The 19501-nt window shown below is 41.2% G+C and overlaps 1 protein-coding gene and 1 long non-coding RNA gene across 16 annotated transcripts in view; one reads left to right on the forward strand and one right to left on the reverse strand.

The window, feature by feature from the left end:
* Window positions 1–342, reverse strand: part of SATB1 (SATB homeobox 1) — a 109287-nt gene extending 108945 nt beyond the window's left edge. For both annotated transcript variants that reach the window (XM_023554927.2, XM_064277353.1), the window contains exon 1: window positions 141–342. The gene's annotated coding sequence lies outside the window, so the exon portion shown is untranslated. The remainder of the gene's footprint in view (window positions 1–140) is intronic.
* A 562-nt stretch (window positions 343–904) lies between these two features.
* The window catches only part of LOC111752164 (uncharacterized), a 31896-nt gene continuing 13299 nt past the window's right edge, over window positions 905–19501 (forward strand). For 2 of the 14 annotated variants that reach the window (XR_010319574.1, XR_010319580.1), the window contains exon 1: window positions 992–7817. This is a non-coding gene — a long non-coding RNA (uncharacterized LOC111752164). The other 12 variants (XR_002787163.2, XR_002787167.2, XR_010319578.1 and 9 more) reach the window with 9 other exon arrangements.

Raw genomic sequence — 19501 nt, forward strand, 5'->3', positions numbered from 1 at the left:
GCAAGGGGCACCATGGGTGGGTGCCACCGAGAAGTTTGGATTGATTCCGAAAAAGAGAGACAGTGGGAGATAAAAGAGCAAGAGAAAGAGCAAAAAAGAAGGAGGGCGGGGGAGAAAGGAGGGAAAGGAGCAGAACTCACTCAGGCATGGGCGTTGGGGACGGCGGTGGCTGTCGAGTGCGGGCCCGAGACCCAGAACGGCTCCCTGGGCGGGCGCGCCGGCGTCGGACTTCCGAGGCGGCGGCTTCTGCCTTCTGCCGCCGCCGCCGGAGCTGCGGCTGCCGCGGAAGTTAATTGCAACTTGACTTCAAGTTGTCTTCTTTCCCCATCCGAAGTGGGCGTTTAAAGGGGAGAGAGAAGCGAGGAGCGAGCGAGCTAGCGCGCGGGGCCGAGGGAAGGAAGAGCAGGGGGAGGGAGGAGATGTTAACGCGGGAGGGGGAGGGGGCGGCGGCGGGGGCGGGAGGGGGAAGGGGCCGGCGGGAGCTGCTCTCCGCTCGGCGGTCGCCGCGCCCGCAGTCTGGAGCGCACCGGAGCGGCCGGGGCGCCCCCCGCGGGAGCCCGCAGCCACCCGGGGCGCGCATCCAGCCGCGGCGCCTCGGCCCCGGCACGCTGCGCCCGGAGGCTCGGCGGACCCCGCGCCGCCGCCGCCGCCTCCGCCGCCGCCGCCTCGGAGCGTGTGCGGCGCGGGCTGGCCGGCGGGGCGGCGAGGGCCCGGCCCGCCTCCCCAGCGCCCGCCCCGGCTTCTCCCCCTGGCGGTGGAGCCTCGGCGGCCGCCGGCCACACTGGCTGCGCTGGAGCCCGAGCCGAGCCGAGCCCGAGCCGCTGCAGCCGTGTGCCGCTCTTGGGCTCTCTCCCCGCGCGCCGGCCGGGGTGTGGGGGGCGGCGGGCTGGAGGGGCGAGGGCGGGCGAGGGGGCGCGCGGCGGGGTTGGCGCCGAAGACCGGACCCTCGGCCTCGAGGGGTAAGTGTGGGCGCTTGGGGGTGTGCTTGGGAGTGCGCGGCGCGGGTCTCCAGGCCCGCCAACCCTGCCCCCCTCACCTCTCCAGGCCCCCACCGCTCGCACCCCTCCTCCTGCCGCCTGCGGCTTCCTCTTGTTGTTCGTTGTTGGCTTGAGCTTTTTGGAGGGGAGCGAGGGGGTGACTGTAGTGTGTGTGCCAGCGGAGGAGGAAGTCAGGTGAGAGGCCTTGATGCACCCCCAAACCCATCCTGAGCGGGGTGTATCGCTCCCCAGTAGGGACATGTGGGCCAATTTATTTCTCTCGTCAGTGTTCGATCGAGACGATCTTTCCTAGAGGGCCTCGTTCCCTTACAGTCTTGCTATGTCCGAGTCCCTTCACCCCACTCTCGCCCCTCCCGGGCCCTTTACCCGTAGCACTGCACCCTAGCTGAAGAACACGTGATGAATGGAGGAGAGGGGTGTTTTGTAAACCCCTACGCCATGCCCCAGCCTATTTATTTCAATATTCATCCTTCCATCAGCCGCTGTACTTCTTTTCAACCCACTGGAAAGGGACGCCTAAGCTGAGGTTCAATTTCCCTCAAAAAGCAGGGGCAAAGAGGATGTCATAGACAGGGGACCCGGGAGAGGAGAGGGGCAAGGACACCTTAGCAAATGGGGACTGAAACTTCAAAAACCTTCTCTGCAAGATCTGGGGTGACTGTAGGCTCAGGACTCCTGGCTAACAAGAAACTGGACCTCCATCAACTTTACCCCCTTCTTTCCTGTCATTCCACCCCCCAGCTCTAAGGAAGCTTAACAGGTCTTTTGTTTTTGTATTGTGTTATCTTTGGGAAATTTGCCTTGAGTATGACAACAGAAAATTACTACTGTTTACTCATGGTTAGGAGGATTGTGGAAAGAAAAAACATAGCCTTCTCTCTGTGCGTGTGTGTGTGTGTGTGTGTGGCAAGAAGTGCAGTTGTGAGGTTCATGGCATGAACTGCAAAACAATAAGGACTGTGGAGCTGCCTCCATGTATTTTTAGAAGCTGCACTTTCTTGAGTTCCTTTCACACAAGGCTTGCTCCCTTGTTAAGTCCCCATAAATAATTGTATTTAGAGAGAAGGAATCTAGGGAAGCAGGAGGGAGAGTGCTAAAATCTCCATCCTGCCAGCGCAGAGCACTGTTTGCAGTGAAGTTCCTGGAAAGTGACTGTGGGCTGAGAATTCAGTTTTTCCTAAAAGCTCTGTTAGGTCCTCTTCTGTCATAAAGCACGCTGGGAAAATCCTGATATCTGTGCAGTCTTATTTTATCTTTTACACAGCGGTTGATTCAACTTTCAAGCCTGGGTAACACACACATCCACTGTGTTGTATTTTTGTGTGGTTTTTCTAAATAAAGGAGAGCAGCGCATGTATTCCTGCTGCTTTCTGATATGCCAGTTCTTTTCTATCAATGGGTATTGAATTCACTGGAATTCATCTGTCTTTTTCAGCTGATTATCTTTTTATGCAGAAACAATTCCAAAGACATAAAAATATAAAAAGTTTTATGAATTAGAGTGTGTTTCTTTAGACAACTGGCCCCCCTCTTTTGTAAGATATGATTGGCAACCTCAACTCCTACTTCTGTAAAGCAGAAAGGTATGAATGTTGCAATGGACAAAGCAAAGTAAAACACATATTTTCCTCCCTGGACCACTATCTGCCTTCACACATCCCAGGAGTCACCAAGTCCTTCTGCCTTAATTTACAGAATGCTGAATTGTCTAACCAGTACCAATATTCCCATTTGAGAATGACATCAGTTTGGGTATGGAAATAATAAATTCTCAGTCCTTAATTACTGCTTATTAGCAATTTTTTTGTCACAGACAACTGATTCTCCAATTCCAAAAGCCAGAAATGAAACTTAAAAGATACTGAAATACAAAAAAAAAGGGTTTTTTTTTTTTTTTTTTTTGTCTCTTACACACTGATATATTCATCTACTTCCCCAAGTTATCAGCTGAGCCCACATAAGTTAAGGTACAAGATGTACCCAGGAGTTGAACCAAGGGAACATTTTGCCCCAAACCTTTTGAACTTGCTTTTATTTTCTTCTAAAGAGCTTAGTACGGAGAGTTCATAGGCTTAGTATAAGATGGAATTTTGTAATGCTGACCACAGTACATTAAATAATATATCTTGATAAACTCTTACAATGTATGTGCCTTACCCCTGGCATGTAGTAGGAATTCATTACATACTTGCTGAATTAAGAGGGTAATGAAATAATGTAATTCAGCTCAAATTCAGTAGTACAGGGCTAAGCCTTCCTTCTGAAGAAAAGAGCATTCAGTGTGAAAGTTACTAGGGTATGACATTTGTGCTTCTAAATTTTTTTTTTTTTTAACAAGTTCAGATCTAACTTAAATAATTGAAGGGCAAATAAATCTGAAACCTGTCACGTGGTTAATAACAGTAGTGAACGTCAAAAGGTAGCCCTGGTGGCCAAGTAGTTAAGAGCTCAGACTGCTAACCAAAAGGTTGGTGGTTTGAATCCCCCAGTTGCTCCTTGGAAACCCTAAGCAGTGGTTCTACTCTGTCCTACAGGGTCGCTGTGAGTCAGAATTGACTTGACAGCAACAATATCAAAAGAGGGAGCACTAGTGACGCAATAGTAAAAGTACTCCACTGCTAACCAAAAGTTCAGAAGTTCGAACCCACTAGCCACTCCGTGGGAGAAAGATGTGGCAGTCTGTTTCCCTGAAGACGTAGAGCCTTGGAAATCCTATGGAGCTGTTCTTTTCTGGCCTTTAGAGTCACTATGAATCGGAATTGACTCATTGGCAGTGGGGATGTCAGAATCTACACTGGTTGTTTTCCTCTGAGAACAGACAAAATATAACCTACTATATAGTATGAGAAAGATGCAAGGAGGAACAAAACAGTATTGGCCCTCAAGGAACTTATTTGTTGGGAAAATGACATTAAAATGTCAAAAAGACAGCCCAGTGAATCAGTAAATAGTTTGAATCAAAGTAATACTTGAGAAAATTGATTTTATTTTTTTGTTTTTAAAACAGAGGAGGTAGAGTTCCTGGAATCTCCAGGTTGGGAGGTATTTTAAAGGCTGATTTTGCTGTCGAACCCTGAGGGGCCATCCAGTGCACACGTCCTGGTCCTGAGTGACTGGGAACGCACCACTTGCCTCCATGAGGGTAAGGGTTTTACCTACAGAGCTCTTGGCACAGAGTAGAGTTCCATATATATTGTGTGGATGAATGAATAATTTCTGAAGTAGTTCCATCTTTTTATGCTTTATTAGATTTTCTTTCCTTGTATTACACAGAATTGGTCTTCCTGAGGAAGCCCTGGTGGCGTAGTGGTTAAGTGCTACGGCTGCTAACCAAAGGGTTGGCAGTTCAAATCCGCCAGGTGCTCCTTGGAAGCTCTATGGGGCAGTTCTACTCTGTCCTATAGGGTCGCTATGAGTCGGAATCGACTCGACGGCACTGGGTTTGGTTTTGGTTTTTTTTTTTTTTTTTTGGTCTTCCTGAAACTTCTAACCATTAGCTTTAGTTCTGCCATTTACAGCAAAGCAGAGCAAATCTGTTGTATCAGTCAGGACAAGCTATCTTATACTGGAAAAACAAACAATTCCAGTTTTTAGTGGCCTTGTGATCTAGCAGCATCTGAGGCTGTCTACATTCAGGAGAATCAGGATCAGACCAAAGCTGATTCCCATGAGGCAGAGGTCAGACATTTTCACCATTTCTGACACCAGCCAATCTCCCCACCCAGCACTCTAATTCTTTGCTGGGTTTGATAATTCATTGCAGTGGCCACACACAACTCACAGACCATACTCAAAATGAGGCGGTTTATCAGGGAAGTAACAGGCTATGACTCAGGATCAGGATCAGTTTAGAAGTAACAGGATACAACTCAGGAGACAGGATATAGTTCGTCAATCAGGACAGCTTCCAACCAGGACAGTTCTCAGCTCCTTCTTGGCCATGCCCACAGGCAGGCCCTTCTCTGGCCATGCCAGTTAATGGTCCTTCTCTCAGCCACACCATCCTACAGGCCCTCTCTAGGCCTCTGCCCTGCTCGAGCAAGTGTTAATAGTTCTTTATCCCTGCCAGCAAATGCTCAGAGTCACCCCACTCTGCAAGCACGCCTCCTGCCTAAAGGTACTCAGCTCTCTCTTGTTCTGTGGGCTGGCAAGTCCACCACAGCACCTTCACTCTGTGGGCTGACAGGCACCACTGCAGCCATCTGCCAGTCCCGTGATTCTCACTGCTGGTACTGCTGCCACCGTTTCTTTGGTCCTGGCCTCTGCTGTGGTTACCACCATTTCTTGCCGTCTCACACTGTCTTCAGTGTTACAACTCTCTCTGTCTCCTAGGTCTGGGAGGTTCTCAGTGCAGGGACCTTGGGTCCAAAGGAGCCCTGCTCCAGGCCCTTCTTGATGGGAGTGAGATCCCCCCTGATTCTTTGTGGGGTTGGCCTTTATGTAAGCAAACTCCTTGTCAATTTCAAGGCATGCCCTCCCACCAGGACTATGAACTGACCAATCCCCTCAGAAGACGACAGTCGCTCAATTTACATGTTAATTGGCCAGTTCCCACAAGGTCACTTAATCCTATTATGTGGTTTTCCACATCATATTTACGTAGTATTCTGACCAATCACTTGCTAGATTTTGGCCTAGCCAATCATTCTGGCAGAATTACAAACACAAGGCCAGAAAGGCCGTATGTAAGAGAAAACCATATATAAGAGAAACCCATTGCACTGAAGGCCTATTACAGCAAAGAAATCCCTGGGTGGTACCAATGGTTAGGCACTTGGCTACTAACCAAAAGGCTGGTGATTCAAGTCCACCCAGAGGCACCTCGGAAGACAGGCCTGGCGACCTGCTTCCCAAAAGGTCACAGCCTTGAAAACCCTATGGAGCAGTTCTAACTCTACACGTGTGGGGTCACCATGAGTCAGAATTGACTCGATGGCAACTAACAACAACAACAATAAATGGCAAAAAGAAAGATCATTTTGGAGGGTCTTATGCTGGCATTTACATGCTGTGGGCCAGAAGTAACACAAATCATTTGGGCTCACACCTATATGACCAAGACTAGTTGCATGTCTTCATGGAGCCACCACAAGGGGGCCAGATAGTGCAGCCTACCTTGGGCCCAAAAGTAAAGAACTGTGGTGCACAGCTCTAAGGACAACTGTCCTCATAACCACATGATAGCTCGCCAGCTAAACAATCCCTTCCTGCCACCATGGGCCCCAAGTCATCCCTTCTTCAGGGTAAATACTGCCAGAGTTGCCACCAGCTTATAGAGAGACATGGTGACTTCTTTCACCATCTCCTTTCTTTGAATGAAGTACTGACTCACTTTCCTCACCCCCAAGTGTCATGCCCTATCCATTATAAGTTACTTTGTTATATTTAGTAATATTTTATACATTTTATTTTCTCAAGCCTTGTTTTCCTGGAAAGGGTGCGATGAACAGAAACTTTTAACAGCTGTATCTGAAGATGTCATGATCATTATCAAAACTTGAAATGTGATCTTGAGTAGTCACTTCCCTTATTTCGAATGTCAAATGCTTTGTATAATCTTGCAATGCAAAAAATCCTCTTGGAATTATTTATTCATTCATTCATATATTCATTCATTCAATAGTCATTGTGTACCTACTAGGTGCTAGGCACTCTGTTAAGGACTGGGGACTTGGAGATGACTAAAGGTCCTTTTCACGAAGAAACACATTTCTGATTGGGCAGACAGACACAAAAATTCGCGACAATGCTAATAGAGGCACCAAATGCTATGGGAATATTGGGGAGAAGCGAATAGCTCTTTGGAAGAATTTAGGAAAGCTCCAGACAGGAAATTGACTCTTGAACTAAGTCTTGAAGGATGAATGAGGACCCTCTAGGCAGAGAAGGTAGATGGGGGGAAGATGTTCCACAGAGGGAGACCAGCATGGGCAAAAGCACTGAGGGTGACACAGCTTGGTGTTTAGGGAAATGTAAGGAATTCGGTGTGGCTGGAATATAGGGTCTTTGTGAAGAATGAAGCCAAACAGTGCCAAGTTGTGAAGGACTTTGCACATAAGGCCTGGAGTTTGGTCTTTATACTGTATATCAGGGTTTATAAACATGTCTACCTCGGGGCAGGCGTTGAGTATAAGTGAGCAAAGTAGACAAAGTTAAAACCATAAGGAGTGGTGGCGACTGTGGCAATCTGGAGAATATATTCTCTGTGGAAATGAGATAGTCAGTGCTAATGATGCCAATTGTTGGATCTTCGCATTTTTAAAGAAAAGCTGAAAATTCCAATTTACATGAAAAAATGGAATATAAAATACTCACAGTGTATCATATTTTGAAGTACACGTGTCGGGAAAGAAACCTTTCTGTAGGTCAAAATAAGCTGGAGGGCCAGCAGTCAATATCTCCTGTTGTACATGGTAGTCATTAAAGGTTTATAAGGATGGAAGTAAGACCATCAGATCTCTTCAGAAAAATCATTCTGGTGAGAAAGTTGATAGGGAGAATCTGGAGCCCGGGACACTATAGTTGATACTCCATAATCATTTGAGGAGCGATACAAAGCCCTTTATAACACTGTGCCCATTCTACATAGGAGACACTTGAAAAACGTTTGTAGAGCTAAGGAATGAATGAAAGCTAAAGTTGTAGAAACAGTATACACATTTTGAGTGCTTCTTATGTCTTAACATTTCCTTTGCTAGATTGCTTGTTTTTCAAGAGTACTATGATCTTATGATCTTATATTGATCGTATATAATTCTTCTGTTCCTCTGTCCTCTAGGGTCGCTGTGAGTCGGAATCAACTGGATGGCACTGGGTTTGGTATTTGGTTTGGCCTATATGATAAATATCATTTTTTTTTTTTAAGTGCATAAATCATTCAGCACAGCACACAAAGAGAAATCAACAAAGTGTCACAGTATCTATTGTCTGAGACTAAGCTTAGTGATCTTCCCGCATTATAAAAACAGGCTAAACAGATAGGGCTTGTACCAGCCCTACAACCCTGTACAGGTAGTCCCTGACTTACGGTGGGGTTCTGTTCCGATGACTCTGTTGTAAACCAGTTCGGACATAAGTTGAACACCTCTTTTTTTTTTCATAATTTTCATTATTATTGTTTTTTATTATCAGTATCTTTATAAATCTGAACTTCAAACATCTGGGAGTGAATATCTAAGAATGATTACATGCCATAACATGGTATGTAGTACATATTACTAACTATAAGATGTACAGAAAGAGACAGTTTTAAGTGCACTTTGCTGTAACTCTAATACGTAGTAAAGTCGGGGACTACCCCTGTATTCCCAGGCTCTGTAAAACTACACTAGACCTATTTAAGTAGCTTGTGTGTATTTCTAGAGAAGGCCAAACTCTTTAGAACTGCCTTTCAGAATATATTATAGCCCAGCTCATCTTTTAGCAATGTGCTCAAGACTGCCTTAAGAATGTTTAATTTTTGTTATTTTTTTTAGTTTAATTGGGACCACTAAACTCCTATTCTTCCTAGCTCTTCTCTCTTTTTTTTAAAGCTATACTTACCTGCCAGAAGTCTGCAAAAACACCCCACACTCTCCCGTAAACTCTAAAATGCTAAAAACATTAGGTGTCCTTTCATAAAGCATGATGACCAGTTTCTTATAGGTTAGGTTCCATGAACACATCCATATTCTTCAAGTCACTCAATTTACCAGACAATCATGTTTTGAATTATTGACAACTCATCTCTGCAAGTTATAATTTTGATTCAACTTTCTTGAGGTATAATTTATGTACAATAAAATTCTTTAATTTTTTGTTGAGCAAGTTTTGAATACCAAGGGACAGCATGAGCAAATTATAATATTTAAGTAAAATTCAGAATAAATAAATATATTTGGCAAAGCAGACATAAGAGACGGTCTGCCTGAATTCTAATCCTGGCTCAACCAATTACTACCTGCGTGATCTTGGGCAAGTTTTCTAAATTCCTTTCTGCCTCAATTTCCACATCTGTATGATGGGGATGGAAACCCTGGTGGCATAGCGGTTAAGTGCTACAGCTGCTAACCAAGAGGTTGGCAGTTCAAATCCACCAGGTGCTCCTTGGAAACTATGGGGCAGTTCTACTCCGTCCTATAGGGTTGCTATGAGTCGGAAACGACTCAACGGCAGTGGGTTTAGTGGGATGATGGGGATAATAATAACCTACCTCCAACCTAATTTTTGTTGTTGTTTGGTGCTGTTGAGTCGATTTTGACTCATGGCAACCCCATGTTACAGAGTAGAACTGCCCCCTATGGCTTTCTTGGCTGTCATCTTTGTGGAAGCAGATTGCCAGACCTTCCTGCTGTGGAGCAGCTGGATGGGTTCTAACTGCCAGCCTTTCAGTTAGCAGCTGAGCACTTTGCCATTTGTGCCGGCAAGGCTTCTTCCAACATAGTACTCAACGAACCAAAAAAACTAGACCTATTGCCGTTGAGTCGATTCCAACTCATGGTGACCCCATGTGTTACAGAGTTGACCTGCTCCATAGGGTTTTCTTGGCTGTAATCTTTACAGAAGCAGATCTCCAGGCCTTTTCTTCTACAGTACCACTGGGTGGGTTTGAACTGCTAACCTTTAGGTTAGTAGTTGAGTGCAAACCATTTGCGCCACTCAGTGACCACTTAAAACAAACAAACCCATTGATACATAGATAGAACTGCCCCATAGGGTTTCCAAGGAGCAGCTGGTGGATTCAAACAGCTGAGCTTTTAACCACGGAGCCACCAGGGCTCCACAGTGACCTCTAATATTCAATGAAAGTAAACAATTTTTTTAGTTGTTGTTAATGTTATTTTTGCCACTATTATTCTAAGAGAAAAGAAATCCTGGTATATAAATAAGAACAGAAACATGAATTGACGGGGATAGCAGTGGGGTATAATACCTTCCGGATGACTCCATGGTGTGCCTGGGGTGCACAGAGCCAAAGAACAAATATGAACTGTGGCTCTATTTCTGGAATATTTGTTTTTTTACTTAAAGATTTTGGAAGAAATTTTTTTTTTTTATTAAAACAGATACATATATAATGGAATCCAATATAACATTTTGCAAGAATTTTTCACAAAGCAAAAACAGCATCTTCGAATATCTTTTGGCTGCTTGAGACTTTGGGGGGAGGGTGGATACTGCATTCACTTCCTTCTGCTTCTCTCCTCTGTCACTTTGGTGGAAATGTTTGCAAAATCCTGGACCATCTACACTAGTGGCTTTACCTAAAATTGAGGTAGCACCTCCTACATGTGTGTGCAATGAATAGTGCCCAAATGTAGACCTTTGCCATGAGTAAATGTTCATGTTTTAGAGCAAAAACCTGCTGGAATAGAGAAGGAAATGTATTAGAGCAGGATCTTGGGGAAATCGAGTCACCAGGAAGATAAGAGGTGAACTGAATCCTAGTTCTGGTTCTGTTATTAACCAGTTACTTTTTGATGTCCACAAGGGCAGGGATCTTTGTTGTTTTTCACTGCTGATTCCCACACATCTACAATAAATATGTGTATTGAAAGACCTTGGGAAAGACATTATAAGTCATTATAAGCCTTAGTTTCCACATCCATAAAATTAGTACCTTTCAAACTTCATTATGTGTAAGAATTAAATGGAGCACTTGTTACAAATACAGATTCCTTGGCTCCATGCCCAGAAATTCAGCTTTGGTAGAACCTAGCTGGGATCCAGCAGTCCCCATGCATTTGGGACAATTGCCCACCTCAAAAAAGGAGATTTTTGTTTCATTTTTTGTCCTCCTCCCTTCCCCCACCACATAAATTGGTAACTTCACAGTAAGGACTGCTTCAGGCATAGCTGGATCTAGCTGCTCAAATAATGTCACCATCTCCTGGTACTACTCTGTTCTGTGTTGACTTTTATTTTAACTTCAGTTCTATTTTAACTTTATTCTCAGTCTGGCTTTCATGTCACTATAGAAAGTGGCCACCAGTTCTTCAGGTTTCCATTCTTCTGGCATGAAAACCTCAGTACGAAGAGCGTGTCTCTGTCCCAGTTTCCAGCAAAAGAACTAGGCCTCCCTGCTACTGCATCTGATTTTACTACGCGTCCATACCTACACTCACTACCATGGTCAGGGGCCTGCCTGTGGTTCTTCAACTGGCCAGCCTTGAGTCTAATGCCCACTCTTGGATTTGGGGGTGAAACCACTCCATCCAAATCTTAGGAATGGGGGAGCGATGGTTCTCCAAGATAAATTGGGGGAAGTTTTTCCAGAAAAAGAAAAATATGGATCTCCAAAACTATACAGCAGCCAAAGCTATAGCTCTCTATCCACTCTACCTTTTCTAGAAGTAATTAGATGAGAATGACCCAACTGATAGGTTGCTATGGCAAAAAGAAAGATCATTTTGGAGGCTTACAAAAGGATAACCAGTGTATCAAGATCCTGAGGCCGTCATCTCTCAAGGTGACTCTGCAGGGCCCAGGAAGGGTCAGGGGTAGTTAGAGCCCCTGAGCCAGTTTTTTTCCCATTTACTCCAGTGTTTTGAACAAATATTCAGCAATTTGTCTGTGTACCATGAAGGCTGGGAAACATTACCCAAAGTGTTTCATATACAGGTGATGTGTGACTTGCACTTTGAGAATCACTGGATTTTGAGAATCACATTTAGAAGTCACCTCAGTCTTACAATGATATTATTATTACCTTAGGATCTTCATGAGATAACCTGGAAGCTGGTTTATGAAATTGACAGGACATCAAAAGTCCAGCTGGAGTGCAGAGAAGTGGAACAAGTAGGACCAGGAACTAAATCATGTTTTGATCTGTTCACCAGTTTGGTTTTATTTTAAAATCTTGGACCATCATAGTCTATTCCATCTAATGGATCTCAGCATACATGGCTCCTTTTTTTTTTTTTTTTTTTTTTTTTGCTTGGAGCATAAATTGATGCATTACACAGACAACGGAAACAGGAAAAAGCATAGAACAGAAAACTGAATTGATCATTAGTGGTCAGATTTGTCTTTGGTGTGTTACATGTAAGTTCACAAAAGAAGTGAATTCTGATGAATGAACTATTAATAAATTATTAACCTATTTTTGTAAAACGAAGAAGATACGCTCATTTTTAAAAACTCATTGATAAAATCATCTGCAAATCTGCATCTTCTTAGCATTGAGTCATTAATTTACTTTCATTTGGCATCTCCGCAACCCTATCTTCACCTCCACCAAAGCAATCCAATAAGCCAAAGAAAGTATTTTCAACAAATGGTGCTGGAATAGCTGGATATCCCTGTGGAAAAAATAAACCTTCATCTTTACTCCCCACTATGCATAAAAATTTATTTGCAAGGGATTATAGACCTAGATGTAGAAGTTAAAACCATTAAGATTTCAGAAAAAAAATGTAATGTGACCTGGGGATAGACAGAGGTTTCTTAGATAAGCCATAAAAAGGTTGTTAGTAGGTGCCATCGGTTCATTTCCAACTCACAGTGACCCTATATACAGCAGAGCGAAACACTGCCTAGTCCTGCATCAGCCCCACAGTTGGTGCTATGGTTGAGCCCATTGTTGCAGCCACTATGTCAATCTATCTTGTTGTGGGTCTTCCTCCTTTTCACCATAAAAATAAATGACAATAAAAGAAAAAAAAATAGTAAATAAGATGTCAAAGTATAAAATCTCTTGGCGAACATCTAGGTCAGTTGGCATAACATAGTTTGTAAAGAAAATGTTCTACATCCTACTTTGGTGAGTAGCGTCTGGGGTCTTAAAAGTTTGTAAGTGGCCGTCTAACATACACCACTCATCCCACCCCATCTGGAGCAAGGGAGAATGAAGAAAACCAAAGACACAAGGAAAATACTAGTCCAAAGGACTAATAGTCCACAACTACCAGAGCCTCCCCCAGACTGAATCCAGCACAACTAGATGATGCCTGACTACCACCATCAACTGCTCTGACAGGGATCACGGTGGAGAGTACAGGACAGAAAAAAAAAAAGAGCTGGAGAAAAATGTAGAACAAAATTCTAACTCACAAAAAAAGATCAGACTTGTTGGTCTGACAGAGACTTGCTGGTCTGACTGAGAGTGTGGCCCCTGGACATCCTTTTAATTCAATACCGAAGTCACTCCTGAGGTTCAACCTTCAGCCGAAGATTGGACAGGCCCATAACACAAAATGAGACTAAATGAGCACACCAGCCCAGTGGCAAGGACGAGAAGGCAGGAGGGGACAGGAAAGCTGGTAGCAGGGAACCCAAGGTCCAGAAGGGGAGTAGGGTTGGCAACCAATGTCACAAATCAATGTGTGTTAATTGTTTAATGAGAAGCTAATTTGCTCTGTAAACCTTCATCTGAAGTACAATTAAAAAAAAAAAAAAACTGGTTCAAGGATGGGGGTGGAGGGACAGTCCTTGAAGGACAGCCATGCCAGCAGTGGGAGGAAAGATCAACGATTCATTCAGCAAACATTTCCTGATGCCTACTCTGGAATGAGCACTAGGGACTGGGAGTGGGTGGTGGAGGGTACAAGAATTAATATGACATGCTTTCCACCCCCACGTTATTCAAAGTCTGGTGGGGCTGCTGACTGACAGGAGGAAGGATAGTGGGTGTTTAAGAATTTAGACTGTAAAATCAAATAGATGGAGATTCAAAGCCCAGCTTCACCGCACGCTTGCTGTGTGACTTTGGCAAGTTATTTAAGGTCTCTGAGCCCAAGTTCTCATCTCTATGGATAATAAATAAATAAATAAAAGTATCTACCTTCTAGAGTTTTTGTGAGTTTCAAACAAGACAATGAATTTTAGTAAAGCCTGGCACAGAATAAACACTCAAGCATCATCCACACCAATACGTCTCGGGGTTAGCAACCAATGTCACAAAACAGTACGTGTATTCGTTGTTTAATGAGAAACTAATTTGCTCTGTGAACCTTCGTCTAAAGCACAATTAGAAAAACAGTCATTACATTTTTTTTTAAATGTCTGCTCATCTAAAAGAAATCAAGGTGAAGAGTAAAGCCTGAAAATCCTTTATTAAACAGTCATTACTACCAGCAAGATTTTCTGTCTTCTGCATTAGTTCAAGTTATTTTGCCTTGCAAGTGATAAAAGCTGACTGTGTGAGCACAAGCGAAAAGGGGAATTTTATGAAGGGCTTTACATGGAGGCCAACGTCTGCATGAAATGGGGCCTTGGGAATAGAAGGAAGTATTTAAGATCTGTAGGGAACCCAGTAAATCCTCTCTCTCCATCTCTCACCTTTGTCTTTCTTCCTCATGCCAGTCCAGCTTCCTCATCTCTTCAGTTAACACAACAGATCATGGTTGCCATTTGTTTTTGAGCCATGGGTGTTCCGGTCGAGCCACCTAGAGAAAGGCCCATTTTTTTGTCTTTCATAATTCTCATGGAAAACTCTGATTGGCCCACTTGCATCCAGTGACCAACCTTACTTAGTCCAATAAACTGTGACCAGAAGCAGGACAATATTTAAAGAAACAAAAGTTCCTTGTGTCCATGGGAACGTAGGATGAAAAAGAATTGCATTATAATTTATGTTCACTCCACATTTCCTCTTCAATTGACAAGAAATATTGCACACAGTTGGTGAGAATTTTGTACTTAGTTTTTATTGGCTACAAGCTTTGGTATATATTGACATACTATTGCTTTGATTCTCTAATATCAGCATCTCTGCATCTTTACGTGACTGCTATATTTTAAGGGCCATAAACAACAACGGTTCATTTTACAAATGGGCACATTTATTTGTAAATTATTAGCTGAGATCTATCTAAATGCAGACATGCTTTGTGTTCATCTGGATATACAATAAAATTAATTTAAATAACTTTAATCAACTTCAAAAACAGCAAATTCCAAGACAATTAGGTTAACTTTAAGAACTCGTATTTATTGAGTTAACAGATGGTAAATTAAAAAACAATGAAGCTAATTTTTAAAATTATTCATTGAATTAAAAAAAAAAAACCCAGACTTATTTAACAAACTCTTTTTGAACTGGTTTTTCATCCCAATATGCATATTTTAAGATTCCAATTTGGGAAATTTCTGGGAAGACACCAAAGTGAGTTGCAATATATAAACACTCCTCCACCAAATTCCTTCTAAAAGATGCATAAAAACCATCTGGAAAAGAAAGGACTTTCTCTACACTAACAATAAACATATGAGAAATAAGCATATTTTGGAATTTGGAAGAAATGAAGGGTCTAATTCACCTATTCCAGTTTGTTCTCTAGCCTACTCCTGTGGCCTTCTGTATTGCTGGCCCTGAGATACCTTGAGAACTTCTTATGCTGGCAGAATAAAAGTTGCTCCTGGTCAGAACTGCATTTCTGCATTTTAAGTGTCAAACAAAAAAGGCTCTCTTCTGATGCCTTTTTGAGTCTTGTGCACCAGTGACTGGAAATATGTGAGCATCACAAAAATGTTCTCTTTTGTTTGTTTTTGTTATCTCCTTTGCTGCCTAGTTAATAATGCCCTGTGCACAGGGGCTTTTGCTCTTGGGCTCCCACTTGGTTGAGTTTGTTTGCAATTTTTGGAGGTGCAGCAATTAATATCCCTGAATACCTGAAGTGTACCAGCAACTGGTTGTCTCCCTACAAGAGTTCAGTCATTTCTCCTATTTCCTAAGGTTTTTATAGATGGAATTGGAGATAACACCATTGATATACTAGGGTACATAGATTCCATTGCATGGGTTATTATTGGTTTTAATATGATGGCATACTTAGAACTAGAGCTATTCATGAAATGAAGTTGTTCCATAGACAAATTTTGAGTAGATCTGTTTGAATGGCTGCTTGCTCAATTGGTATTATAGTCTTTTCTTTACCATGGACATTTACAAACTGGGGTATACTTTATTTTTATGATCTTAGGAACTCTTTATCTAAGATCCGATCTCATACAATGTACAAGTCTTGATCGGTAATGTTTAAGATTGCATTTACTGGTTTTGATAGACCAATTTACTAGTTTTAATTTGTGTTGAAAACACTAAGAGCTATAAACACATGTTATTGAAACTCCTATAGTAAAAATTATCTTATTATTGTGCATTTGAAACTCTTTAGCTCCTAATCCCTTTTCCCCCTTGAAATAATTGTTTTTATAATAATCTTTTGCTAATATGAGGTTTCTTAGGAATGCAACTATAACAGTTTAGCAGAATAGGCTATATTGTTTTTAATTAAACAAGAACAGGTTAAAATAAGAACAAAGTGTGACCAAATGAAAAATGCAGTAGATGAAATTTCTGTTTTGCAGAAATAGAAATTGGGGATACAGGAGAAAAACTTGAGAAAGAGTCTAAGTATCCAAAGGAAATGAATAAAGAGTTGGAAGGAAAAGAAGAAATGGGATAGATAAATCATGGAGTTCTAACTGAGAATGTGGAGTCCCTGGGTGGTGCAACAGTTACTGCCAACTGAAAGGTTGGAGGTTCTAGTTCACCTGGAGGTACCTCAGAAGAAAGGCCTGGCAATCTACTTCTGAAAAACCTGACATTAAAAACCCTATGGAGCACAGCTTTACTCTGACACAGATATGATCACGTGAGTCAGAATTGACTCCATGGCAACTGGTTAACCCAGAATGTAAGCTCCTTGAGGAGAATAAACACTTTGTTATTATAACTCTACCTCTAACAGAGGGCTTACTCCTAGTATATACTATTACCCAAACCTGTTACCATCGAGTCTATGCCGACTCATAACAACTCTATAGAACAGAGCAGAACTGTCCCGTATAAGGTTTCCAAGGAGCAGCTGGTGGATTTGAACTGCTGACCTTTTGATAAAGAGCCTTAATGCTTAACCACTGTACCACCAGGGCTCCAGTATACACTATTCGTATTAAGTAGATATTTTTGAATTTATGAATAAAATAATGAATGTTCCCTGAAAATACAGCAGATGGATCAAAAGTAAAAATCAGTAATAATAGAAGAAAACTTTCCATATGTAAAAATCATACAGACTTTCAAATGTGTCATTTGAGCAAAATTAAGGAATAAAGATCCATGGTCAGATATAGGTGGAACATTTTTAAATTTCTGGGACAAAGACAATTCCTGCAAAATCTAACCATTAAAAAAAAAAAAAAGCTCTTTTGTAAATTACCCTTATATTTCCTATAGAACAAGAAGTTTTTAAATACCACGGGTAAATTTCTACATAATTTTAAGAAAAACAAATTTGCTTCTGCAAATTTCATGCGTACCCAATTTTTGGCTTATTATGCTTTTTATGCTTGTATTATAATTTCATTATGATTATTATGCATTTAAGAACAATTGTGAAAAATTTAATGTAGGCACTACTTGAATTGGAAACAGAGTATCTATTTTCTAAATAATTGTAGAAGATAAAAGTAAGCTAAACATATTCCATGCCAAAGAAAACCTGGAAAGGAAGCAATGAGGAACTATGGAGAAGAAGAAAGTATAAAATAACAATCATGACAAGTTTAGAAACAGTTGCTGTCAAGTTGACCCTGACTCAAGGCGACCCCGTGTGTGTCAGAGTAGAACTGTGCTCCATAGTGTTTTCAATGGTGGATTTTTCAGAAATAGATTGCCAGGCCTTTCTTGCAAAGCACCTCAAGGTAGACTCAAACCTTCAATTTTTGGTTAGCAGCAGAGCACAGTAACTAGCAATATTAATATCAGACAAAGCAGAATTTTAGTCAAGAAAAAACATTAAACAGGACAAAAGGGATTATTTTATAATCATAAATGGTGTTATATTAGTGAAGGAATAATGGTAATATAAGATTATGCCATTAACTAACTTTAAAAGAGTAATTAACCACAACAAAATAATATATATTCAAGAAATGCAGAAGGGCAATTGAGGAACTATGCCAATAAATGCTTCATGTAAGTAGGTTAAGGAAGAAAAAATGATCATTTTAATAGATATTTTAAGAATCATTTAGTAAAATTTAATACCTGTTCCTGATAAAATGGCAAAAATGGGAAAAAATATTTCCTCAATGTAATAATAAATACAAGCAATCCCCAGGTTATGAATGTTCGCTTTATGGACACTCATACTTAAGAATGGACTGACATAATGCCTATTATATTAAAAATTTGAGTTAAATACAACAGTTTGTAATAAGGAATCCACGCAATACTTTGTGATGCTGATGAAAACATTACATGATTTGGAGGTGTTTTTTTAAGTGTTTTATATGCACAGAAAGGTAAAATATATACTGTATGCTAAAACAAACATTGGTCTGAAAGAAATGAACCAAACTTGTTGAGATCGAGTTGATTCTGACTCGTAGCGACCCTGTAGGACAGAGTAGAACTGCCCCACAGGGCTTCCAGGGAGCAGCTGGTGGATTCAAACTGCCCAGCTTTTGGTTAGCAGCCGAGCTCTTAACCGCTGTGCCACCCAGGCTCCAAACATTTGACTAACTGACGCTAAATAAGAACCATATGTGCCTATTCTACTTAAAGACTGACTTAGGAATGGACCTCATTCATAACCCAGGGACTGCCTGTATTTAAAACTATTAGTCAATATTAAAATTAATGTAAAAATGATAGAGATATATGGGTTTAAAAATAGAGGCAGGCGTGGGAGTTCGCATCATGGTTTTACTATAATAATGTTATTTAATTTTATTTTAAAAGCCTTGATCAATGCAATAAAATTTACTGAAGAAACCAGAGTTATACACAGTGGTAAAAGATAATACATTATTATTATGTGCTTCAAAAATGTGTTTGTAGCTTGAAAACCCAAAGGTGTCGATTAAAATATTAATAGATTAATAATATTGGAAATCACATGAATATTAAAATAAATCAGTAGTATTTATAAGTATAAGCAAAAATTAAGTTTTAAGAAATTCCATATATAAGAACAACAAAATATATGAAGTTCTATGTTTGATTTTAACCAGAAATATGTGATCTATCTAAATAAAACTATTTGATTGCTATAAAAATCTTAATTTGAAAGTCATATATTTCTGGTTAAAAAAGATAAAATATCTTAAAATTGCCCATTTTTCCTAAAGAATAGATCTAATGCAAATCTAATAAAAACCTCCTCTATTTTTTACATTTTTGAGGTGGTAGTGAAGGGGACATTGACTTTGACAAAATCTGGAAAAGAAAGTAGGCAAGGATAAGCAAAAATTAGTTTTGAGGAAGAAGAGTAGCAAATGTTAAAATATATTATAAACTTAAATAATTAAAACCATATGATACTGGTACCAAAATAAATTAATAAGGTAAAATATTTTATCAAAATAAATTATATATAAACCACGACCAAACCCATTGCCATCGAGCTGAATTCCAACTCCTAGCAAAACTATAGGACAGAGTAGAACTGCCCCATATGGTTTCCAACGCTGTAAATCTTCATGGAAGCAGACTGCTGCATCTTTCTCCCACAGAGCAGCTGCGGGGTTCAAACTGCTGACCTTTAGGTTAGCAACACTGCACCACCAGGGCTCCT

The sequence above is a fragment of the Loxodonta africana genome, chromosome 27, assembly GCF_030014295.1.
Source record: "Loxodonta africana isolate mLoxAfr1 chromosome 27, mLoxAfr1.hap2, whole genome shotgun sequence".
Classification (NCBI taxonomy): Eukaryota; Metazoa; Chordata; class Mammalia; order Proboscidea; family Elephantidae; genus Loxodonta; species Loxodonta africana.